The sequence below is a fragment of the Mus musculus genome, chromosome 3, assembly GCF_000001635.26.
Source record: "Mus musculus strain C57BL/6J chromosome 3, GRCm38.p6 C57BL/6J".
NCBI classification, from domain to species: domain Eukaryota; kingdom Metazoa; phylum Chordata; class Mammalia; order Rodentia; family Muridae; genus Mus; species Mus musculus.
Genome location: NC_000069.6, coordinates 60,292,014 through 60,319,008, shown reverse-complemented (window position 1 = coordinate 60,319,008; position 26,995 = coordinate 60,292,014). Strand labels below are relative to the sequence as shown.

The following is a 26,995-nucleotide window of genomic DNA, read 5'->3' as shown; positions in this document are numbered from 1 at the left end:
AGAGCTTCTAAGGCAGCCCCCTTTTCGGGCCCCAGACAGCTGGCCATTTCCCAGCCAGAGGATAGGGGTCCATCCGGTGCAGGAGCGCTTTGCCTGAGCATCGGCAGCAGACGTCTTGGTCCTGGGACCCAGCCTAGAGTATTCTGCACAGGCCCCAGACATCTGGCCACTTTCCTGGCTAGAGGATAGGGGTCTGCCCGGGCCTGGAACGCTAGGCCTGAGCATCGGCTGCAGACATCTTGGTTCCAGGACTCCTCCAAGAGTATTCTGCACAGGTGAGAGTGTAGAATACAGAAGATAACAGCTTCTGGGACAAGCCAAAGCATCTAGACTTAGGGACAGGTCCTGTTTTGGGCCTTCGTCTTCGGCCAGGAGGGAGGTCCTAAGGCCAGATATCTGTGTAGCTTTCCTGTAAAATGAGAGCTTGCCTGCAGAGAGTGCTCTGACCACTGAAACTCAGAGGAGAGAGCTAGTCTCCCAGGTCTGCTGATAGAGGATAACAGAATCACCTGAGGAACAAGCTCTAACCAGAGACAACTATAACAACTAGCTCCAGAGAATGCCAAATGGTGAAAGGAAAACTACTAACAGAAATCAAGACCACTCACCATCATCAGAATGCAGCACTCCCACCCCACCTAGTCCTGGGCACCCCAACACAACCGAAAAGCTAGACCCGGATTTAAAAGCATATCTCATGATGATGGTAGAGGACATCAAGAAGGACTTTAATAACTCACTTAAAGAAATACAGGAGAACACTTCTATAGAGTTACAAGTCCTTAAAGAAAAACAGGAAAACACATCCAAACAGATGATGGAAATGAACAAAACCATACTAGAGCTAAAAAGGGAAGTAGACACAATAAAGAAAACCCAAACTGAGACAACGCTGGAGATAGAAACCCTAGGAAATAAATCTGGAACCATAGATGCGAGCATTAGCAACAGAATACAAGAGATGGAAGAGAGAATCTCAGGTGCAGAAGATTCCGTATAGAACATCAGCACAACAATCAAAGAAAATACAAAACACAAAAGGATCCTAACTCAAAACATCCAGGAAATACAGGACACAATGAGAAGACCAAACCTAAGGATAAAAGGAGTTGATGAGAATGAAGATTTTCAATGTAAAGAGCCAGCAAATATCTTCAACAATATAATTGAAGAAAACTTCCCAAACCTAAAGAAAGAGATGCCCATGAACATCCAAGAAGCCTACAGAACTCCAAATAGACTGGACCAGAAAAGAAATGCCTCCCGAACATGATAATCAGAACAACAAAAGCACTGAATAAAGAGAGAATATTAAAAGCAGTATGGGAGAAAGGTCAAGTAACATATAAAGGCAGGCCTATCAGAATTACACCAGACTTTTCACCAGAGACTATGAAAGCCAGAAGAGCCTGGACAGATGTTATACAGACACTAAGAGAACACAAATGCCAGCCCAGGCTACTATACCCGGCCAAACTCTCAATTATCATAGATGGAGAAGCCAAAGTATTCCACGACAAAACCAAATTTACACATTATCTTTCCACCAATCCAGCCTTTAAAGGATAATAACAGAAAAAGTCCAATACAAGGACGGAAATCATGCCCTAGAAAAAGCAAGAAAGTAATCCCTCAACAAACCAAAAAGAAGGCAGCCACAAGAACAGAATGCCAACTCTAACAACAAAAATAAAAGGAAGCAACAATTACTTTTCCTTAATATCTCTTAATATCAATGGACTCAATTCCCCAATAAAAAGACATAGACTAACAGATTGGCTACACAAAAAGGACCCAACATTCTGCTGCTTACAGGAAACCCATCTCAGGGGAAAAGACAGACACTACCTCAGAGTGAAAGGCTGGAAAACAATTTTCCAAGCAAATGGTCTGAAGAAACAAGCTGGAGTAGCCATTCTAATATCGAATAAAATCAACTCCCAACTCAAAGTTATCAAAAAAGACAAGGAGGGACACTTCATACTCATCAAAGGTAAAATCCTCCAAGAGGAACTCTCAATTCTGAATATCTATGCTCCAAATGCAAGGGCAGCCACATTCATTAAAGACACTTTAGTAAAGCTCAAAGCACACATTGCACCTCACACAATAATAGTGGGAGACTTCAACACACCACTTTCATCAACGGACAGATCGTGGAAACAGAAACTAAACAGGGACACAGTGAAACTAACAGAAGTGATGAAACAAATGGACTTAACAGATATCTACAGAACATTTTATCCTAAAACAAAAGGATATACCTTCTTCTCAGCACCTCACGGGACCTCCCCCAAAATTGACCATATGATTGGTCACAAAACAGGCCTCAACAGATACAAAAATATTGAAATTGTCCCATGCATCCTATCAGACCACCATGGACTAAGGCTGATCTTCAATAACAACATAAATAATGGAAAGCCAACATTCATGTGGAAACTTAACAACACTCTTCTCAATGATACCTTGGTCAAGGAAGGAATAAAGAAAGAAATTAAAGACGTTTTAGAGTTTAATGAAAATGAAGCCACAACGTACCCAAACCTATGGGACACAATGAAAGCATTTCTAAGAGGGAAACTCATAACTCTGAGTGCCTCCAAAAAGAAACTGGAGAGAGCACACACTAGCTGCTTGACAACACATCTAAAAGCTCTAGAAAAAAAGGAAGAAAATTCACCCAAGAGGAGTATATGGCAGGAAATAATCAAACTCAGGGGTGAAATCAACCAAGTGGAAACCAGAAGAACTATTCAAAGAATTATCCAATCGAGGAGTTGGTTCTTTGAGAAAATCAACAAGATAGATAAACCCTTAGCTAGACTCACTAGAGGGCACAGGGACAACATCCTAATTAACAAAATTAGAAATGAAAAGGGAGACATAACAACAGATCCTGAAGAAATCCAAAACACCATCAGATCCTTCTACAAAAGGCTATAACAAACAAAACTGGAAAACCTGGGCAAAATGGACAAATTTCTAGACAGATACCAGGTACCAAAGTTTAATCAGGATCAAGTTAATGATCTAAACAGTCCCATATCCCCTAAAGAAATAGAAGCAGCCATTAATAGTCTCCCAGCCAAAAAAGTCCAGGACCAGATGGGTTTAGTGCAGAGTTCTACCAGACCTTCAAAGAAGATCTAATTCCAGTTCTGCACAAAGTATTTCACAAAATAGAAGTAGAAGGAACTCTACCCAACTCATTTTATGAAGCCACAATTACTCTGATACCTAAACCAAAGAAAGGTCCAACAAAGATAGAGAACTTCAGACCAATTTCCCTTATGAATATAGATGCAAAAATCTTCAATAAAATTCTCGCTAACCGGATCCAAAAACACATTAAAGCAATCATCCATCCTGACCAAGTCGGTTTTATTCCAGGGATGCAGGGACGAATTAATATATGGAAATCCATCAACATAATCCATTATATAAACAAACTCAAAGACAAAAACCACATGATCATCTCCTTAGATGCGGAAAAAGCATTCAACAAGATCCAACACCCATTCATGACAAAAGCCTTGGAAAGATCAGGAATTCAAGGCTCATACCTAACCATGATAAAAGTAATCTACAGCAAACCAGTAGCCAACATCAAAGTAAATGGTGAGAAGCTTGAAGCAATCCCACTAAAATCAGGGACTAGACAAGGCTGTCCACTCTCTCCATACCTATTCAACATTGTACTTGAAGTCCTAGCCAGAGCAATTCGACAAAAAAAGGAGATCAAGGGGATACAAATTGGAAAAGATGAAGTCAAAATATCACTTTTTGCATATGATATGATAGTATATATAAGTGACCCTAAAAATTCCACCAGAGAACTCCTAAACCTGATAAACAGCTTCAATGAAGTAGCTGGATATAAAATTAACTCAAACAAGTCAATGGCCTTTCTCTACACAAAAAATAAACAGGCTGAGAAAGAAATTAGGGAAACAACACCCTTCTCAATAGTCACAAATAATATAAAATACCTTGGCGTGACTCTAACTAAGGAAGTGAAAAATCTGTATGATAAAAACTTCAAGTTTCTGAAGAAAGAAATTATAGAAGATCTCATAAGATGGAAAGATCTCTCATGCTCATGGATTGGCAGGATCAATATTGTAAAAATGGCTATCTTGCCAAAAACAATCTACAGATTCAATGCAATCCCCATCAAAATTCCAACTTAATTCTTCAACGAATTAGAAAGAGCAATCTGCAAATTCATCTGGAATAACAAAAAACCTAGGATAGCAAAAAGTCTTCTCAAGGATAAAAGAACCTCTGGTGGAATCACCATGCCTGACCTAAAGCTTTACTACAGAGCAATTGTGATAAAAACTGCATGGTACTGTTATAGTGACAGACAAGTAGACCAATGGAATAGAATTGAAGACCTAGAAATGAACCCACACACCTATGGTCACTTGATCTTCGACAAGGGAGCTAAAATCATCCAGTGGAAGAAAGACAGCATTTTCACCAAATGGTGCTGGCACAACTGGTTGTTATCATGTAGAAGAATTCGAATTGATCCATTCCTATCTCCTTGTACTTGTCAAATCTAAGTGGATCAAGGAACTTCCCATAAAACCAGAGACACTGAAACTTACAGAGGAGAAAGTGGGGAAAAGCCTTGAAGATATGGGCACAGGGGAAAAATTCCTGATTAGAACAGCAATGGCTTGTGCTGTAAGTTCGAGAATTGACAAATGGGACCTCATGAAACTGCAAAGCTTCTGCAAGGCAAAAGACACCGTCAATAAGACAAAGAGACCACCAACAGATTGGGAAATTATCTTTAGCTATCCTAAATCAGATAGGGGACTAATATCCAATATATATAAAGGACTCAAAAAGGTGGACTCTAGAAAATCAAATAACCCCATTAAAACATGGGGCTCAGAACTGAACAAAGAATTCTCACCTGAGGAATACCGAATGGCAGAGAAGCCCCTGAAAAAATGTTCAACATCCTTAATCATCAGGGAAATGCAAATCAAAATAACCCTGAGATACCACCTCACACCAGTCAGAATGGCTAAGATCAAAAACTCAGGTGACAGCAGATGGTGGCAAGGATGTGGAGAAAGGGGAACACTCCTCCATTGTTGGTGGGATTGCAACCTTGTACAACCACTCTGGAAATCAGTCTGGAGGTTCCTTAGAAAATTGGACATAGTACTACCGGAGGATCCAGCAATACCTCTCCTGGGCATATATCCAGAAGATGTCCCAACTGGTAAGAAGGACACATGCTCCACTATGTTCATAGCAGCCTTATTTATAATAGCCAGAAGCTGGAAAGAACCCAGGTGCCCCTCAACAGAGGAACGGATACAGAAAATGTGGTACATTTACACAATGGAGTACTACTCAGCTATTAAAAAGAATGAATTTATCAAATTCCTAGGCAAATGGATGGACCTGGAGGGCATCATCCTGAGTGAGGTAACACATTCACAAAGAAACTCACACAATATGTACTCACTGATAAGTGGATAATAGCCCAAAACTTAGGATACCCAATATATAAGATACAATTTGCTAAACGCATGAAACTCAAGAATGAAGAGCAAAGTGTGGACACTGTGCCCCTTCTTAGAATTGGGAACAAAACACCCATCGAAGGAATTACAGAGACAAAATTTGGAGCTGTGACGAAAGGATGGACCATCTAGAGACTGCCATATCCAGGGATCACCCCATAATCAGCTTCCAAACACTGACACCATTGCATACACTAGCAAGATTTTGCTGAAAGGACCCAGATATAGCTGTCTCATGTGAGACTATGCTGGGGCCTAGCAAACACAGAAGTTGATGCTCACAGTCAGCTATTGGATGGATCACAGGGCTCCCAATGGAGGAGCTACAGAAAGTACCCAAGGAGCTAAAGGGATCTGCAACCCTGTGGGTGGAACAACATTATGAACTAACCAGTACCCCGGAGCTCTGGACTCTAGCTGCGTATGTATCAAAAGATGGCCTAGTTGCCCATCACTGAAAAGAGAGGCCCATTGGACACACAATCTTTGTATGCCCCAGTACAGGGGAATGCCAGGGCCAAAAAATGGGAATGGGTGGGTAGGGAAGAGGTGGGGGGAGGGTATGGGGGACTTTTGCGATAGCATTGGAAATGTAATTGAGGAAAATACGTAATAAAAAAACAAAACAATATTAACTTCAAAATTGTGCTTATTGTTTAGTTGCAGCTGTATTTTTTATAGGCATTAGATTTTAACAGATATTGTTGAAGTTGCTTATAGAACACTTATGTTATAGATAATTGTGGCTTTGTTTATAAAATCAATGTTGTATGTCTTTGATTTTAATTTTACTTATAAAATTTTTATTAGTGTATATTCATAATGGAGAGAATGTGCTTTGTTGCAAGGCTTTTCATACATCTGTACCATGTGTTTTGATCTCTTACTTTTTCTTGTTTTCTTTATTCCTACATATCCTTTCTCTTCCCAAGCAAATGCTTTATAGTTTCATGTGCTGTGATTATTTAAAAATCCAGAAATTTTAAATTTTCCACCAGAAAGTACAGAATATGTCATTCTGGCTCTGGCTTGCTTTGTTAGCAAGGTGATCTCCATTTTTACCCTTCTGGATAAATATCAAAATTTTGTTCTTCTTTCTAGTAGATTAATAACTTCACAAAGGTCACTTAATCATGTATTATTCATCCATTCATCTGTTCCCTGGCACCTAAACTAATCTCATGACTTGGCTGTTAAAAATAGGTATGTAGTGAACGGAGATGGATACATGTTTTATATTATTATTAAAGTATAGGTATGTATAACTTAAAAAGCCTCAAGAGTCTTAAATTAAAAATCATGACATTATTGCTCAGTAGGGGTATAGGTAGTTTTATACATTTTATACATTTTTCATACACTATGGAAGAATGTTTATCTTAGGGGTGAATAACCAAAAACTATTCCCAAAAGGAAACTTTTATGTGTAGACCTTAAAGTATGGTGAATGGGTTTTGAGAAGTAACATGCTATTATGAAGCTAATGTGATTCTGGGCATCCATATAGCTATATTCTGGATCCATTTATTTTTAAAGAAATAAACTGTATTATTATTATCCCTGAAGAGAAATGAAAGATGGTGTAATACATAAATGATCCAAGTACCTTCTAGGCACAGAATTGTCTCCTTCCACCCTCCTCTTGCCCCTTGGCCCAAGGTTCTCATTTTCTATTTTCTATTCTTTACATTTCTCTCCTATTTACAATCCCTTGTCTGATAGTTTATAAGAAAACCCTACACACAATACCTTTATAGGTAAGCATATCTAACTGGAACAAGATCCTAAACCCCAGGTCAGTTCCTGCAAAGCCCACCTCCACAACCTCCTCCAAGCAGTACCATTCTCTGGGGACGAAGTGACAGATAATTCAAGTTCAAACACTTAACACTCATGTGTCTCAAAGGCCTCTGCAATAGTTCCAATTTCTGACAGTTTGTATCACATAAATATCCGTAGGATTTTCTTTCCATCCTGTCTGGCTCAGCTTTTCCTCTTTGTGGCTTTATCTTTTGGCAAGTTCATACCACAGTGGATAAATATTAACTCTAGTAAGATTCTCAGAACTATACACTTCAGGGGTCAATGTTTATTCCTCGAAATTACTAGCAAATGCTTTTATTGGCTTGTGTGCTCTTTGTAGGACATAGAGGTAATGTTCTCTACATTGTTAAAACTTTAACTGATACAATCGTTTGTTTTGGGTTGTGCTTACTTCCACATGAGTCAAGTCTGGCTGACTTAACAAAGTAAAATATCATAGGAAAAGTGGAACATATTAAAAATGGAGAAAAGATGCCTAGTAAAGGCCCACAGAAAATCACACGTACCCCCAAATCACAATATTATGTCCTGGGTTGTGTGCCATCCAACTTATTATATCTTGACACACAGGGATCAATGTGGTTAAACTCCTTTCTCTCATCTCTCCCTACTATCTATAATAAGAAGAAAGATAGCCATGGGCAAGTGAGGAGGAAGGCTTTTTTCCAGAATGAAATTATCGCCTTTATGGTCATGGATTTCTAGTCACAAGAACTGTCAGAGAACCTGTTTCTGTTATTGAAGGCACAGAGGCCATGATGTTTTGTTTTGGCAGCCAAAGTAGACAAATACATACAAGAAACTGTACTTTAAAATCACATAAGTCGTTCCTTTTCTGTGTGGAAGTCTAAATTCTGGTAGGGCGGGTTACTAATGTAGGATCTGTGCTATTATCTGCTCATGGATAATCAGCCTCAGGGTCTGTGTGAGAGACTGCCATGCATTGATGGAATCCATGGATCTCCTGAGCAGGCACTCACAGCATTCCAGTCACTGCCTCTATTATCACATGGTTTGTGCTGCCTGTGCTTTCTCTCCTTATAAGGATCCTGGTCACTAGGCTGACACTTACCCAGCATGAGTCATTTTAGTTTGATTAAATCTGCAAGGGTTCCTTTTCCTAATAAACTCACGTGTGCATCTGTCCATGTTCCTCTCTGCGCAGTTGTGAGTCTATATGTGTGGAGGTCAGAGGGTTTTACTGGCTGTCTTTTATTAACTTTCCAACTTATCTTTCCATTTTTTGAGAATTTCAAACATGTTAAATGCAAACAATGTGTTTTTGTCAAATCCCTAGCCCCATTCTCCACGTTCAACTCCTCTTCTATTCCTCTGACAATAATCTCCCCCTACTTCATGTTTTTATTTGTTTTGTTTTGTTTTTTGTTTTTAGATCACTGAGTCCATTAAGTTACCAGTATGTGCATGGGAATAGAGCCATGTCGTGCAGCATGTGCAGCCTCTCTAGGTCTGTGTTCCTGAATAAAAGCAACTCTCCCACTGCCAGAGGAAAATATGCGTTCACAGAGTTGTGACTACATTTCACTGGCATGAAACTAAGCTAGACAAAATCTTAGCGTGAATGAAGGAGAGAGGTTCTTGAACTCCTACATCACTTTTTAAGCCAGAGCCTCTCCTTGAATCTGAGTTCATATATTGTTTAAACTGACTGTCCAAACCCAGCAGCTCCATTCATATTGACTGAACCATTTTCTCACCTTGCAGTCACATTCTTCCATGCTGGGTTTGTGATGTTAACATAGCTTATTTGATAAGCACAGTTCAAACCACAATATTATGTTATTTAAATCTTTGATAAAGTGGTATTTAAGAAAGGAAGATCTTTTCCTTTCACCATTTCACGTTACTAGTTCCTATTAATAACAAGAATAATTTATAGAGGAACATTTAACAATACTAACTTGACGATGATGTTTGCTGTGATAACCCGACGTTTTATCACACATTAGCAATGTGCCACCTACATTAACACTTAAAATTCATTTACTCTTTTCTAATTTACTCTGTAAGTTGAGCTGGGTATTCAATGCTTAGTATCATTCCACTGTGCTGAACTACCTGTTTAAACAAATCAAAAAGCATGACACAGGACAGAGCCCAGAGGCAAATATCTTTAGCTTCTTCCATTTAAAGTCATTTTTTAATTGAGACAGAGTACAAGTTGCTTCAAGTGGTAGGTCACAGCACTCCCATAAACCTTCCAAAGGCATATCCAGGATGAGAGCTCTGAAGTTTCCCATCTGCAGGCATCTCAGCTGTGTGTGGAATTCGCCTGCCATGGTAAGCTGCAGCTTCAGCATGGAGGTTTTGTGTTTTCTTATTCTATTTTCATCTTCAAAGTAACTAATTCTGATACTGCTTCTCATAGATTTGAGAAATTTGAGTTAAATATTCAACAGGTTAAAATAATTCTGTTTGTAGAATGTATCTGAGGTCTCTAACAGGAGCAAATTTCATGCCTTGAACTATAATCCTGGCAGAAAGCCTATGGCCAGAGAGGCCATGGATCTTTGGCAAAAATTCCCTATTGTTAATTTGCTAAATAATCATACTGTCAAAGTTATATCTAATCATTTATGCTCATAGCTATAAATCTGAGCTGATTTTAACCTTGATTGGAGTACATCTTTCCTTTTTTCTTTTTCTTTTTCTTTTCTTTTCTTTTCTTTCTTTTTTTTTTTTTTTTTTTTTGCAGTGGGTCATAGTCAACAGAGAGCTGCAGAACTGGTTAATATGCCTAGAAGATGTGGCCATTGGTATGTTTCCCATGCTTCAGTGTATGGCTATACATTCTTGGGCAGCACTGAGAGTGGGATATCAAGTAAGAGTCAGGGCAAAAATAAAATCAATATTATTTACATGCATGAAATAATAAAAGTTAAAAAAATAAGTGTTCACAACAGGCCCTAGGGGCTTTACATAAATGTACAAGAAGTATATGTTGCTGGAAGGAATGATTATCATCTTGTTCATATTCTTTCACTCCCCTAATTTCTTAGGTACTTAGAAAAGTGAGGTTTAATTAAAACATAGATTCAGTTCTTTTTGGTGGAGGCATATATAAAGACCAGGAGAGATGAAAAAAGGAAGAAAATGTTGTAGAAAATATTAAAATGATCAGCATTTTCCCACTCTACACCCAGCTACTCTCAGTCCTAGCAATTTCGATGGCCAGTTCTTATCTTGTGGAGACTCTGACTCAGAGCTCCAAAATCTCTCCACCCAGGTTGTTAAGTTCCCACTGGAGGGTTTCAAACATGCCATCTCTATACTTCAAAACCCCTATGGCCTTTGTGGTACACATCTGGCAAATCTACCCTTTGATGCCATAGTCTTTGTGTTGCACGTCTGGCAAATCCACCCTTTGCCACCTTACCTTTCTCTCTTGAACACTGCTGAACCCACAGCACATAAAGGAAAACACCATACAAACTTAGTTCAGAAACAATGGTAACTCAACCACTGGACACAACAAGTAGAACACTAATCTTGTAAGCCATATTAAATATAAATCTTCCAGTGGCAAATCAAGGTGGATCTGCTATTGAAACTGAGAGACACTAGAAGTTACATCTTGTCCTCTCCTATCCCCATCCAAAAGGTCCTAACTCTCTCCTGCTTCCTCTTTTCCTCTCTCCAGCCCAGAAGTCCTGCTTACTCTCCCAGTGATTGGTCCCTTTATTCATTCAGGGGAAGGTTCATAAGAAGTCACCGGAGTATGTGACTCATTCCTTGTCCCAGTCAACCCTTCTGGAAAAGCAGAGTTAACATCAAAATACAGGCAGCACCAGGGCCATCCACAACAGGGAAAGAAACAGGAAAGAGGAGAGGTATGAACCTACATGTCTGTGGTTTCCTAAAAAAGGGCATGCACAACTTTAGTGAATATAAATGGGAGGACCTAAGAAGGAACAGGAATGGAGCAGGAGCATAAATAACTTGTTAGATACTGGGATCAAGAGCTCATGTTGCTGAGCAGATTCCATACAGTTAACAGATTGATCTCTACAGTACGGACATAGCTAGATGTTAGGAACAGTGTTTTTCTTTTACTGTGCGTGAAAACCCTTACTACATCCTGATAGCAATAAGCATTGTATGGACTAGGTGTAGGGCTTATCTGGCTGAAATAAAAGGCAGGTAGATATGCTGCAGAAAGTAGGAGTCATCAGTTAAAAGACACTATCTGCCAGTGCAACACATGAGGTATGATAAACTATATAGTTGTGGATGTTCTGACTGGCAAACCATTGCTTTTTTCACTGGCATTCACAGGGGAATCCCTAAAACACAACAAGACCTAACAAAGGAGAATTCCAGAACAATTTCCCTCATGAATATCAATGCAAAAATAGTCAATAAAAGTCTTATAAAACAAATCCAAGAACACATCTAAACAATCATCCATCATGATCAAGTAGACTTCATCCCAGAGATGCAGGGATGGGTCACTATATGGAAATCCATCAACGTAATCCACTATATAGGCAAACTCAAAGAAAAAAACCAATACGATCATCTCATTAGATGGGGAAAAAGCATTTGACAAAATTCAACACCCATTCATGGTAAAATACTTGGAAAGATCAAGAATTAAAGGCCCATATCTAAACATAGTAAAAGCAATATACAGCAACCTAGTAGCCAAAATCAAACTAAATGGAAACAAAATCAAAGCATTCCCTTCTTATGACAGATCTCATAGCTTCTTGGGTCTTCATCTTCCTCTTTCATTAAATATTTTTAAATATCCATCACTATGCAATTAACATGCCTTCTGGGGAGGCAATCTGCCATTCATTTACTTACATTTTCGCTGGGAAAAACCCCATTATTACAGGAAACATGTCAGATGACATGCCCCCAGAAAGATCAGAAAAGTAAAGGATATGCTGACTTCCTTTTGCTCCAGCTCCTTCTATGATGAATTTTCATCCTGTGACTTTCCCTTTGTTCTTCAAATTCTGAACACGGGCCACTAGGTAACATCTGTAAAATGTCAAGTTAGTGAGCGCTATTCATCTGTGTGGAGCACCTAGCTGGTCTACTTTGTTACTGTGGTTCCTACGGGCCATCTGCAGGGAAAGTAACTTGATGTGATAGACTGAAAAATAGAATTGTTATAGGACTGTATCTGTTTATAATAAAAATAAAATCCAGAAGAAATAGTCACCAAATAACTAAGCATGGTTCAAATTCTGCTGTTGATACAGCTGAAAGATGAGGAGATAATTAGAAATGAATCTATTTAAAGAGCTCTTTACATTTTTCCTAATGGTGCTTAATTGGGAACTTCCAATATTGTTGACAAATTTAAATCAAAACAAGTTGAGGGTTAAATGCTGAATTAGGGAAGGAATGCACAGTCAGATGTGATGCCCGGATATCTCAGGTAAATTTCCCATTGTTTCCCCTGGCATGAGAAAAAGAAATTAAAATTATGCCAAATCAAAGCCCAAAGCCTTAATAGTTGCATGGTTCCACAGAAGGGAAAGAATAATAGAGTTGATTGGAACATCTGTTAACGTAAACTTATTTTCTTTTCCAACCAGATGGTATGCCTCTCAGGTAGAGGCTGCCTCATATGCCTTTGTGATGGTGACACTCATTTTACTGTGAAGAAACTGGTAAGCGTTCAGGAACTACATAGCAGTGACAATAAAAATAATAAAGATACAGCTATTTTAATTTTAAATTGACAAATTCTGAAAGTATTTTGTGATAAATATGAATTGCCATACCCAGCTCACTATGACAACATGTATATTCTATGAAGGCATGAAGATTTTTAATCTCTTGAGTCATGTTGAAGGAAATGAACATTCTCTTAAGATTCTAATTTAATCGAAGACGATCTTGCTGCTTTGGAAGTCATTTTTACATGTTCCTGTGAGACACTGCAGACAGATTTGAATTTGTACTTGAATTCTTGCTATGCAGTTCTCTAGCCAAGATGTCAAATCATTGCTCAGTTATGACTCTCACAGGGAGATATAATGATGCCAATGGCAGAGGGGAAGGCACTATGTTTGTAAATTGCCAGTGTTTATAGCAATATGTGTCTGGATCAATGAAAATTAATCATGTTGAGCCATTTGCTTTTCACAGGAGGAGTCTATAACTTCCTCTTACGCACACTTAGCTGTTGGTGACTGGGCCTTCTTTGTTGCCTTCAAATTCTCTATTCATATGATGCCTTATTTTTATTCTTTGTAACCAAAATATTCTAAATGTCATGACTTCAAAAGAAAGAGACACTGTATAAAAAGTGTAGAAACAAAAGGCTAAGCATTGATTTCCTTGATGAAACATCCATTTGTAATTATAGTTTTCAGCAAATTAAAGAATGCTAAGAGAACCTAAAATTAGGACAATTCTTCAAGTAAGGAAAAATGCTTTTCAAGATGTTGTCCCTGCTGGAAGACGAAAATACTTATTTGTCTATTGTATAGAATTGAACCTAGTCATTATGGCCTTTCTAACAGGCTTAACAAGACTTTGAAGATTTCCTTTGCTATACATTTTTCTCCCTAATTTTCATTTTAGATTTTATAGTTACTCGTTTTCATTCTAAAACAATGCAGTTCTTGATATATATTTCTAAACATTAAAACATACATATTAGTACATATTAATGTTTCATATTGAACACTGCAGTTGCAGTAGATGATATTTTCTCTGATATAAAATTAGAACAGAGGATATCTATTCTTATAGATCAGCAATATACTAATAACTCATGAAGATGGACATACAGAAGAAAACTTCAGTGCTTTTTATGAATCTTTTATTCATGACAAGTTTGATTAAATACTGGGTATATAAAGAAAGAATCTTATCTTGCTGGATAGTGTTCTATTGCCAACTAATAATTCCTATAGAATTTTTAAAGATGACAGTAGGTTCTGAATTAAGAACTGAGGTACATTATGGCATTGCATATTCTTAAGTATGATATGAATCTGCTTTATAGCTTTGAGGAAACTATAAGCCTCTAGGGATTTCTGAAGTTTAAAACTAAAATGCACCCCTGTAATCATTTTTTTTAAAAAAAATATACAAATTCAACATTCAGTCAACATATAATGCCTTCTTCTGTTCTGTAGTTGGTGATCTTAATTAAACTTGTGCTTAATTATATTTTGAAAGATGCCATGAAGAGGGGATTTATTTCATCATGACTGACTAGCACCATATGTTTTGAAGAAACTCTTCCAATGTCACCTTAACAGTCATCACACAAGAGCAACTTTTCACATTTCAGCTTAGCATTAGCCAGGGAGCGGTCAACAAACACAGCAAACTAGAATCCTTTGAGATTAGCCCCTCAATGCTTTCAGTACAGCATACCGCCTTTCTGTCTGTGTGTCTGTAGAGCTGTAATGACAGATGCACGCCAGAGTGTCTGTATTTTTAAGTGCATGGTAGGCTTCCAAACTGAGGTCTCCATGCTTGTACGACAAGCACTCATTGTCTGAGCTATCGCCACATCCAAGTAGATACCTTTTTTCTGTGGATTTATCTCCTGTTCATAATTATCACAGAAACGTAAGACAGAAGGCAGCTAAAATATACAGATCTAAATAATATATTCATCACAAAGAAAGAGAATTTAGATTGATATTGGAAATTTCTTCATAGCTGGACTTATCCATGGACAATACTTGCTGAAATAAAATTTCATTACTTAAGATAACTGATTATGGGGAAAAAAAAAACTCTAATAAGTTGTTACATATCCTACTCTGAGCACATGCACGATAAAAGTCATCTAAGTTATATTGATAACCTTGCCTCTCCTTCCCCAGGTTTTCTTCATTTCTAGTAACAAAACATTGACAGTGTACACTTCCCAGCACATTTACTAACCTTTCTAAAGTCTATAGAAGAAACTTTCCCTAATGCCATTTAATGAATTTCAACTTGGTGAAATACCATCTGTAAACCATGAAGTCAAGCCTGCGGGGGGAAAGCAAAGGTCAAGAAATTAATTCAACACATCTCTCAGCTTGCATCCAACAGCTTATTTTATATAATCGTTCCCATGCAACTACCATAAAACCCCTCTGGAAAGAACTGTGCTCATTTTTGGTTACAGAGGCAGCAGGGTGAATTTGAGCTTCCAGAAGGGAACCACTGGGAATTGCACGTGTGACTGGCGTTCTCACTGGTTCTGGTCTCGTCCTAGCCATGCCCCGGTGTGGATCTGAGTCAAAAGGTGGAACGACATAATGAACTAACAAGTACCCCAGAGCTCTTGACTCTAGCTGCATATGTATCAAAAGATGGCCTAATCGGCCATCAATGGAAAGAGAGGCCCATTGGACTTGCAAACTTTATATGGCCCAATACAGGGGATCGCCAGGGCCAAAAAGGGGGAGTGGGTGGGTAGGGGAGTGGGGGGGGGAGGGTATCAGGGACTTTTGGGATAGCATTTGAAATGTAAATGAGGAAAATACCTAATTAAAAATATTTTTAAAAAAAGAAAGAAAGAAAACCCTTTGATGGGAAAAAAAAAAGTTGCTAGACCTTTGGCAGCCCTGTAGCTCAGAGAAGAAAATTGCAGCGGCTACTCTGGAAGCACACTCTAAAGAACCATGACCCCAGAGGAAATGGATTTGTAGAGAAAGCTTGGCACGGTTCTCACATTTATGCTCAAGAACTAAAATGGCAGGACTAAGACACTGACACAAAGAGGAAATTCGTTAAAAATGCAAGAACAGTGCCCATGACCAAAAACAGAGGAATATGGAAACTGAAAGCAGCCTACATATCATCAGGGCATCAGAACCACTAAACAAAGACGTCAAAATAACTGTAATTTAAGTCCGGTACGGCAAGTGAAAGAAAGGCAAAGAGTTTTAGAAAAAGTATGGGAAAATATGAGGCCTAACAGACCTGAATTCCTGTTGTACATATTGTATTTTATCACGTTGCTTTTCAAAAATCTCCTTACTGAAAATACAGAGCTGAGGCATGAAAAGTTCTATAGTAGTGGACAGACTTACAGCTATGCAGAGAGAAGATAGACCTACAGAAAACAAAGAGAACACAAACCCCACACTAACTTACAGAGAAGAAGGAAGGAAGAAAACACTGAAAAGAGATTTGAGATGTAGTCTTGCTAAACGGGTGAGATGTGCTGAAGAGGAAGGCACCAGGCGAGCTGGCAGAAGAAAGAAGAGGACATCAGTCGAGGCTTTCCATACTGCAGTAAGACATGAGCACGCGATTTCTGAGTTCGAGGCCAGCCTGGTCTACAGAGTGAGTTCTAGGACAGCCAGGGCTACACAGAGAAACCCTGTCTCAGAAAACAAAACAAAACAAAACAAAACAAAACAAAAAACAAAAAACAAAACAAAACAAAACAAAACACAAACAAAAACAAGACATGAGCACGCAGGCTTGCTCAACACTCTTCCTCAAAACTTCAGAAAATATAAAATAAGAAGAGATCTTAGACAAATCCAGTATACAAAAAGGAAAAGTAGGTGGGGCTGCTGTTTGTTCTGATTTCCTCATTTAAAAGACAGTATTTTACTCACATTGGTGGTTTTTTCCTTTGTTCTTTTTGTTTTGTTTTTGTTGTTGTTGGTTGGTTGGTTGTCTGGTTTAGTTTTTGCCTGCATTTATGTCTGTGTGATACTATTGGAACCCTGGAAATAGAGTTACATGGTTTGTTAGCTGCCATGTAGTTGCTGGGAATTGAACCCCAGTCCCTTGAGAGAACAGCAAGTGCAGTGCCATCTCTCTAGACCCTAAGTTCTGTGTCAAAGCTTCTCATTGAATTTGATTATTCACTCCTCTATCAACACCATAGAAAGTTGTTTAACATATCAAAAGTAAATGAACTTGAGTCCAAGTTTCATCATATTTATTATGATGCAGCAATGGTTATTTTATATTTCAGAAGAACATTTCCTCTCAACAAGAGTAAATGAAGCTGTTTGATATTCCAGGATGTGAGGAGACTCAGGAGTGACAGCTCATTCCCCAGGCAAAATAAGATTTACCAGATCAAGGAATTGTCTGCTCTAAGAACAGCTGAAAGGACTGATATACTTTGTGTTTTTGCTTATTCAGAACTTTTTTGATCTCTAAAGTCAAACTCTTCTGCTCTTCCAGAGAACTGGAATAGTATTTTATAAAACAACTGTATTCTGATTCAAAGATGATAAATAAAGTCTAGTTAAAAAAAATGAACCTGTAACCTAGTTTTCTTTTTAAAAAGACATTGCATAGAACTTTTTCACTTGAAAAAGTAACTGCCTTAAAGGCTGGGAAATATTTGTTTTAGTGCTTTAAGGACTCCACATGACACTGCTTTGTTTCTTGGGTAGAAACAGAATTGGTATTGCAGTGAGGTCTTAGTGGCATTGTCTCAGTTGGAAATCTGATTATTCTTGTTGAAATAAAATGTGGCTTATTACAGTATGACTGTCCTGGTACAGATTTAGTACATTTGTTGTTGTTGTTGTTATTATTATTATTATTAACAACATTATTAATTGTTCCTTACAAATTTGGGCTACAAGTTGTTAATAATGAGATAAGAAGGGGGAGGGTATGGGAGATTTTGGGATAGCATTGGAAATGTAAATGAGGAAAATACCTAATAAAAATATTAAAAAAAAAAAAAAGAAAAGGCAATCCTGTTGTCAGAGTGGCTTTTCTACTGTTGAGAATTGAACATTCCTGCCTTGAGTTCCTCCTACTTTGGACATCTATGTTGATTCTAAAACTCGTATATTTTGAGTAATCTTGCAATAAATACAGGTGTGCAGGCATCCCTACTGTGTGCTGTCTTCATTTTAATTTGATATCTTTCTTTTTATTAAGTTTATCTTTCCTTGTTACTTATTTTATAATTTTATTTATTCTTTCACAATTTTGAGTATGCATGCCGGTATAATGCTCTTTAATAATCATCTCTTTCAATACTTCCTGTTATACCCTCACAAGTCTCCCTCCTACTTTCATTCCTTCTGTTTTGTGGCCTATTTCCTGCATGGACATGGCTGGGCGCTATTTACATGAGCAAGGACAATGCCATCCTGTCTATAGCATGGAAGACTCAATCGATGCTCCTTACCTCAGTAATCACTATCTGTGCATAGCTCACATCTCAGATGTCCATGAATTGGAGAATGTTAAAGAATATGTGGTACACACAACAACATCGATATAAATTTTACTCTCAGAAAGATATTGAACCTTCTCTCTCTCTCTCTCTCTCTCTCTCTCTCTCTCTCTCTCCTCATTGCTAACAATTGTTGCAATTGTTGTCATTTGCTTTCTTAAATTTAAGACAGAATACCATATTTCCTTTCCCTGACTGCTATTTATGTTTAAAAATATATTAAATATTTTTAACCATTTATATTTATGCTTTATGATAATGTTTATATCTACAGTCTTTTGTTTTCTACGAGGTTGTTTCCTCTTTGTTTAGTTTTGAAGCTATGTAATCTAGACCATAACTCTCTGTCTTATGTACATCTAGCAAAGATATTTCCCAATTCTCTGTGCTTCCTAGTATCATTGGAAGTTTTCTTTGCTGTATAGAAACTTTGTAATTTTATCATATCCTTTTTGTCAGTTGTTGCATCAGATTCCTGAGCAAAAAGAGCCATATTCCTAAAGAACTTACCATGCACCTATATCTTGTAGAGTTTTTCTTACCTTTCCCAGTAGCATTTTCAGAGTTACATTTATTACACTGAAGTATTTGATCCACTTGGAATTGATTTATGTATAGGCATGAGAGGTGTGGATTTAGTTCCATTTGTGGAAATGTAGACACCTAGTTTTCTCAACTTAGTTGAAGAGACTAACTTTTCTTCCATAAGTCAGGTGGCTTTGTTGTTTGGCTATATATCTGGGTCTTTTATTCAGTTCCATTGATCTATGTATCTATTTTTATGCCAGTGCCATGCTGTTTTTACTACTATGATTCTGTAGTATAACTCCAGAAGTATTCTTTCTTGTTCTAAAACAATTATATGTGTGAGTGTTTTCATTGTATGTATGTCTGTGAACCACATGTAAGTCAAGTGCCAGAAGTGGCCAGAAGAGTATGTTAAATCTTCTAGAACTGGCATTATTGATGGTGTGAGATGTCATGTGAGTGATAGAGATTGAAATTCTGTCCTCCTGAAGAGTATCCAGTGATGTTAACTGATGAACAATTTCTCTATCCTGTGCAGCAGTAATCACTTTTGCTTAATGCTGCTTTGGCTATACTTTTTTGTGTGTGCTTCTGTGTGAATTTTAATATGTTCTCTTATCTTTCTAGCAAGGATGACCCTGGAATTTTTATTGGCGATATACTGAATTTGTAGATTGCTTTTGTTAAGATGTCAATTTTCACAATAATGATTATTCTAATCTTTCACTACAGGTCTTTTCATCTTCTAGTATCTTCCTTATTTTTTCCTTCAGTATCTTAGAAATTATTGTAGCAATACTTTGTTTAAGTATTTTTTGGTTATGTTTATTACCAGGTGTTTAATTTATTTTTGTGGCAACTGTGAAAGAGCATGTTTCAGTGATTTCTTTTTAAATATATTTGACACTGGTATAGAGAAAAATTACTGATTTTGTCTGTTCACTTTGTATCCTGCCATTTGCTGAAAGCATTTATCATCTCTAGAATTTCTGATGGAATATTTAATGTGTTCTGTACATACAGACAAATATATTATCTGCAAATAAAATAGTCTGACCTTTCCTTTGCTGTTTATATTGTTTTAATTTTCTTCTCTAATTTAATTTTTCTAGCTAATAATCAAGCACTACAAAGACCAGGAATGGAGAGAGTGAGTACTGTTGCCTTGTTTCTAATTTAGTGTGAAGAATGGAGCCAATAAATAAGAAGGGCTAGGGGCTCATACAATAGCCAACTTTATTCAGAGCATAACTTTATTATGATGGTTAAGCAGAGTCACATGACTAAAATACACAGTTACAAGGGCAAGCTGTACATGGTAGACAAGCTACACACAGAAAAACATGATTTTTTCATAGAGGCACATGAATAACACCAGTGAATATAGACTATATATTCTATCTAGTATAATTGGGAGATGCACCAATATACCAAAAAAGGAAGCATTTGTACTTTGCCTGTTCTCCCTCACCTTGCTAGTGAGTCCATTTCTTCACTAGCATCCGAGATACCAGTGTATACTGAAGACCAGCTGAGACATCCATCCTTTTAGACTAAGGAACTACTGGATTCTTGGACCTTCCATTCATAGCCAACCATTGTTGAATTAGCTGGACTATAGACTGTAAGTCATTCTAATCAATCCCATTTGTATATATTTTATAAGTTCTGTTACTCTAGAGAACCCAAAGGGTACAATGTTGTGAGTTGCTTTTTCTCTGCCCTTGACTGGATATGATATGACCTGTAGCCCCAAGCTCTTGTTGCTCTTCCTTCCTCATAATGATGGTGTGTAACCTGGAATTGTGAGATTGCTGTGGGCTGGACTCAGTTTGTCTCTCAACATGCAGGAAAATTCAGGGTCCTGGTACTCAAGTAGACAAGGAGTCGGTGAAAATGACAAACAGACATGGACCAAAGGGAGTGTTGTATCTGAATGTAATTTTTCAAAGCTAGTATCAGACTTATATTACAGAAGAAAACAAGGAAGTTAGGTGTTACATCAGCCAATGTACATTGAAGTTATCTGATGTAAAATGACACAAAACAGAGGAATACATACATAAAATCTTACAGGAACTGGACAGTGTTTATCACTGAGATAAGAGCAGCCCTATTTAAAGTCAGCCATTCAAGGAGTGAGGTGAGGATTTTATACCCTAGTTACAATTTATGCTATTCCTCTGAGTCTTGTGAAAGTTTGCACCAGGAGGTTCTGCTCTTGTTAACCTTTTCATGAATAATGCAATACTCTAGTTCCTCCTTAAACCACAACCCTCCTTCTTCCTAGACCATTGTAAATTCTTGCATATGAACGTGACTTGGCTGCTCTTTTAAGCATCTGTAGGGAATCTCCATTTGTCAGAGGAACTCACCAACTTTCTTCTAATATGTAATGTAGTCTGCCATACCTGACTGTAATGAGGATTCTAAGTTTACTTTGTTGAACTAGCCCTGAGATTTCTAGATCCTATCCTGTAAACTGCAATGCCTGATTTCTTACTATCAACACTGGAGGCATTTCGTCAGAATAAGTAACATTCTAATGAAATTCCAAGCCCAGGGTTGGCTCAAAGACTGCCTAGAATATCATGACATAGGTAAAAAGCCAGGAAGCAAAGTTCAATCTAACTAGCTATTTGTCAAATCATTCCTTGGGGGTACCTATAATAAAACAATACTGAAGGAAAACATACAAGACTCTCAGGGACAAATCTGAAACACATCTGTGTTAAGGGATGCCAAAGAACTTCCAGGAGACAAGTTTCTGTGAAACTTTTTGCCTCATTACTGCGGCTAAGCTTTTGGACTAGAGTGGGTGTGGCATGAGATCAAATACACTGATCTCCTCTATGCTATTTATTGTCAGGGTGTATTACCACAGGAATGGAAAGAATATTAGAACATATACCAAGTTGGACAAATCTAAAAGAAAGGAATGTTTTACTTTATAATATTATACAAATGATAAATACCTTAGGACTGTCTTATTCTAATATGTATCTTACAGGTTTTGATATTTTTATTTACATTATTATTCATTTCTAGGAACTTTTAATTTTTTTCCAATTATTACTCTTTTAAAATTCATTCATGCAATTTTTTATCCTGTTTGAATTTATTGGACATATTTATAATTGTTCTTTTGAATGCTTTTCTATAATTTTATCCATATGGATCTCAATAGGTACAAACACTGTGGAATTAATAATTTCAAAGATGGATATAAGTATTTTCTTGGTTTTTAATCCCATTTTGGTTTTTAAAAAATGTGTTAGGACTTGCTTATCAGGACTTTGTTCATTGGTTGAATATTTTGGTATGTGGTTCTTGCCTAACTCTATTGGGTAGGTATTTGTATCTCTGCTTGGAGTTTTTTGATCAGAAAGACGGTGTTTGAGGTTCAGACATGGGTATAGCTGGCACTAATTCATTGATGGGTCAGTTAAAGTGTTACAATCTCCACTAAGGATGAATAAAATGACCTCTGATGTTATAATTGGGTCCTCTGAAGAAGTTGAGGATGATACTGTTATACAGGAGTCATATCCTGACCTCATATATGAGTGGGGCTCTAAATCAGTCAGAATATGGTGTTCTAGAGTTTCTTGAATCAATAGATTCTCACATAACAACCAGGAGGGATTTCTTTCTGGTTAGAAAAGGAGTCTCAGAAACCATGGGGGCAATCTGATCCTCACAAGCTGATAGTCTTTTTGGTGGCTATTTGTGAGTTTTTTTAGTTCTAGTCTCTAATATAAAAAGTTAGTACTCTTTCTAAGTGACTTCTCAATTGGGTGAGCCATGTTATTGTTACTGAAGCATCAATTTCTAATCTCAAAAGTGAATAATTTATTTGTGAAGGTAAATAGTGTCAGTTAGGTTTTCAAGTCACTAGAGCATTAGCCTTTAGAAATAGAAACAAGTAGATTGTTCTTGTTTCTATTTAGTGTAATTCATACTAGTGTCCTCTGAGCCCTGGCCCTTATCCTCAGTAGTGAGTTATCAGTAGTCTTTCTATAAGTTCCTTAGTAGGAAAAAGGCTACTGAAATCCAACTTCAGTTTCCTAACAGTAAGACTAGTATAAGAATGAAAATCTGTATAGCAATAATAATAATAAAGCAATATGTATGTTCCTTCAAAAGGTAAAAAAGAACTACCATGTGATCTGCCCAGTCCACCACCTGGGACTCAGGATCATCCTAGTAGTTGTTAATTACTTGTGGCAGAAAGAATGACTCTATATATATATATATATATATATATATACACATATATACACATAATATCTATATATTAAATATATAAGTTAAATATCTTTTATAGAGAATAATTATATATTTATATATATTTACATATAAATTATATATTATATATACTTTATATTTGCTTTGTAAATTGTAGTTTGTGGTAAGACTACTTTGATTGTTCCTCTGATGCTCTTACATTTACCTGCATAGTTAACTAACCTGAATAAATAATTCAGTTTCCTAGTGTGAAAGTTTATAATTTTCAACATGGTGTCACATGTACCTTTTTACTTTACTCTAGGCATCGTTCTCTAAAGCAATAATGTGCAATTATTATCTCTACTTCTTAGACAATTGAGGCTTCATGTATCTAAGTAATTATTCAAGATTTTGGTCTAAGGCCTCGGGTGATGGTTCTATTTGTTAAAAGCTCTTGTAGTCCATGAGTTAAATCCACAAAAACCTATGCAATGAACCAGATTTGGTGATGCACATCTATAATTTCAATATTATTACATCAAGATAGGAAGCAGATACTGGGGAAAGACCAGCTGGCCTAGGGTATGCTATACATAGCAAGAACCATAACAAAGGCCCTATCTCAAAGGTGGAAGGCTAGAGCCAAGTCCTAAAAGTTGTCCTCTTATTTCCATATGCATATAATGGTGAATTTTTGCCTGCCTTCGCATACCTTGCATGCAGCATGTATGTGTGCCCCCCCCCACACACACAAATGTATTGGTCTGCAAATAGTATAATTTAGACTATGACTGATTTAAAACATGTTTTACTAAAACAGACTTTATACCTACCAATTGAGGAGTTTCTCAATGAAAATTACTTTCTGTCTGCTGTAATCAGTTCAATGGACCAACAATGTTCTAGTAGCTTCTAGTCTCCTCCTTGTTATTTAAATTCATAATTTCTCATACTCCCCCTTTCTTTCCTTCTTCACAGCAATGTTTCTATCTTTTCTTTAGTAAATGACCATTTCTACACATATTTAAAGAGCTAGAATGAAACTTTGAAACCTCCTTTGTATTATATATTTGCTTCTGCTGTGAGGTTCAGTAACAGGAAGAAAATTTCAACCAAGCAATTATCTATGAGTTCCTCCAAGAGCCCTAAGTGCTTTTCACAGCCCTTTTTTGTTATGTGCTGCATTCCTATTGCTTATGTTGTCCTCTCAGGGAGAAGCTCACAAATATCGGCATGGGCAGAAGGGCACCACGTGGGCTGTATTTTTCTGTATTTATCCAAGCTCAGTGCCTCAATGTCTGTGACAAGAATAGAATGCAGACCAGCAGGAGGACTCATATTTTTAATGCCTTTTCGAAGTCTGCCAGTTCTTGAATTTGTGGTAATTTTGACATAGTCTTATTCTTATTGTGCAAGCCCAGTTCTTTGAACACAAAGTGCATGTCTTTACTCTTTGTTAGGTGTTGTAAACTACGCCTTGCATAAGAGCAGAATCTCAGGTTTCCCACTTAGTTGATCCACTTAGTAGAGCGTAAGAGAAAAAAAGATGTCAAGGCTTATGAAAGTTAGTTCACCTTCAGGATGCCAATCACCCAAACTTGATCATGTTCTTTCAGCTAAGAGTGCTTGGATTCCAGAAAAATGGTTATAATTTATGATTATAAATAATATAAATTATGATTCCAAATTATCATTATATAGATGCTCAAGATCATTGGAATTAATGACTACATGCACATGTCTATTTTTTAGAAATAACTTGACATAACCATCTATCTTATGGATACTCAGTTTTTGTAAATGACTCTCCTCTAAGAATATAAAATATGCACCATAAAGCTATTAGTATCTCAAATTCTCTCTTATAACCTCACATGCATCTATGGCATGAGAGACTGTATGGGGGAAGGGGAGAACTAGACAGAGGGCAGGAACATGAAAGGAGGTCCAAATATGAGCAAAAATGGCATTCATCAAAATGTCATAAAGAAATTTTTACGTGTACTCTTATAATGCTAATGTAATATAAGCTGCTACTAATGGTACATTTGTATTTTGATGATGTATTTAAACAATGGTTTAAAGGTAATAAGTATAGGTTTTCTATGTAACTAACTACATGTAGCAAGATTCTAGTTTTTACAAGGTTTCTTATTTCCTGATCTTTCCCCCTCCTTTGTGTTGCAGATTTTTATGCCCAAGAAACAGAAACACAGAGAAGTAGAGTTTCCTTTGGATTGTTCTGGAAGAAGGAACCCAGGACTCTGAAGCAGGATCGCTCATGAGGAGTTCATTAAATATTAACAGCATTGGAAATATATTGCAGAACTTTAAAAAAAGTAGAGGGTTGCAGAAAGTCCTTGATTTTAAGGAAACATGAAAAATAAAACCTATGTAATATTAATGAAACATCCTCCAGTCTCCTCTCTCTGATATACCAGAACCTGCCAAAGAAACGATGAATACATTGCCTCCTACAAACAGGGTTTTAATGGTTCCCAGCAGAGCCACACACACAGTGCATTATTCTAGCCCTAATCATGATGGCGTGACTCAGGCCATAGCCTCTTCATTTCCACATTTTTACCTGAGGTTCACAGCCACACCATGTTTCAAGAATTAGTCAGCAAACAGTGATTAGTCATTGCTATTACTTTTATTTTATTCTCCCAAATAGATGTATTGAAATCATAATTTCCAGGACCTCAGAATATAACCTTGTTGGAAAATAGAGTGATTGTATATGCAGTTAGTTGGGATGAGGTCACAATAGGATAAGGTGGGACTTTCATCCAATTGATTGCTGTTTCTACAAAGACACAAACATACAAGGAAATGACATATGAGAACTGAGATTGATACAAGAACTGTTGGCTCAGGGAGAGGATGAATTGGAGTTTAGTTCTACAATCAAAGATACTTGGACGTCTGAAGCAAGAGGTACATACGTCTGAGGTTATCCTGAGCTATACCCTGGGACACCTTAATAAGATAATGTCCCTATATATATGCATGAATTAATGCTTACACATACGAATATGTAAACCAAGCAGAAAGAAATATGGAGTAGCTTATCCCTCAGAAGCCTCTACAGAATCCAATCTTACCCACACCTTGGGCACCTAAGCTACAGAAATTCAAGGAAATAAATTTCTAGCTTTTGAAATCACACATTTTGGGGTATTGTGTTTAATCAGTCCTAGGAAATGAATGTACCCAGCATCTCCAATCCTTGACGCCCACTCATTCTCTTAAGGAACTACTAGGTACCTTTGTGCCTATGTTATCCTCTCAGCCTACCTTTTCCACTCTAGTCATTACCATGGCAACCATCTGCTCACAGATGCAACCTGGCAGCACTGTTCCTCATCCACAGTGGATGTCTATAGCACTTTCCCTCTGCTCTCACAGAGGGTTGCTGTCTACTGCTGAGACTGTACAGCTGTACCCATACATGAGCAAATTAAAGCAGCGCAGAGCTTAGCACCCAAAGAAAAGCTGGTAGAACTCAAGCTGAGGACACTTACTGCTCTGTCATGTTGCCTAAATGGATAATTTCCCCCCAGAAGTACAGGGAATGGAGGCTGCCAGGAGTGTTCTTTTTTTAATTCTCTTAATTATTTACATTCCAAATGTTGCTCCTCCTCCTGATCCTGCCTCCCAAACTTCTTCACCCCATGCCCCTCCCATTTGGCTTTGA

General features: G+C 37.3%; 1 long non-coding RNA gene across 1 annotated transcript; it reads left to right on the top strand.

Annotated features, from left to right (window-relative positions):
* The first annotated feature begins 9,602 nt into the window (after window positions 1-9,602).
* On the top strand, window positions 9,603-25,594 carry Gm33650. Its single transcript, XR_375699.2, has 4 exons — window positions 9,603-9,677; window positions 12,950-13,024; window positions 20,178-20,215; window positions 25,483-25,594. It is a non-coding gene; the product is annotated as a predicted gene, 33650 (long non-coding RNA).
* Window positions 25,595-26,995: the final 1,401 nt, after the last annotated feature.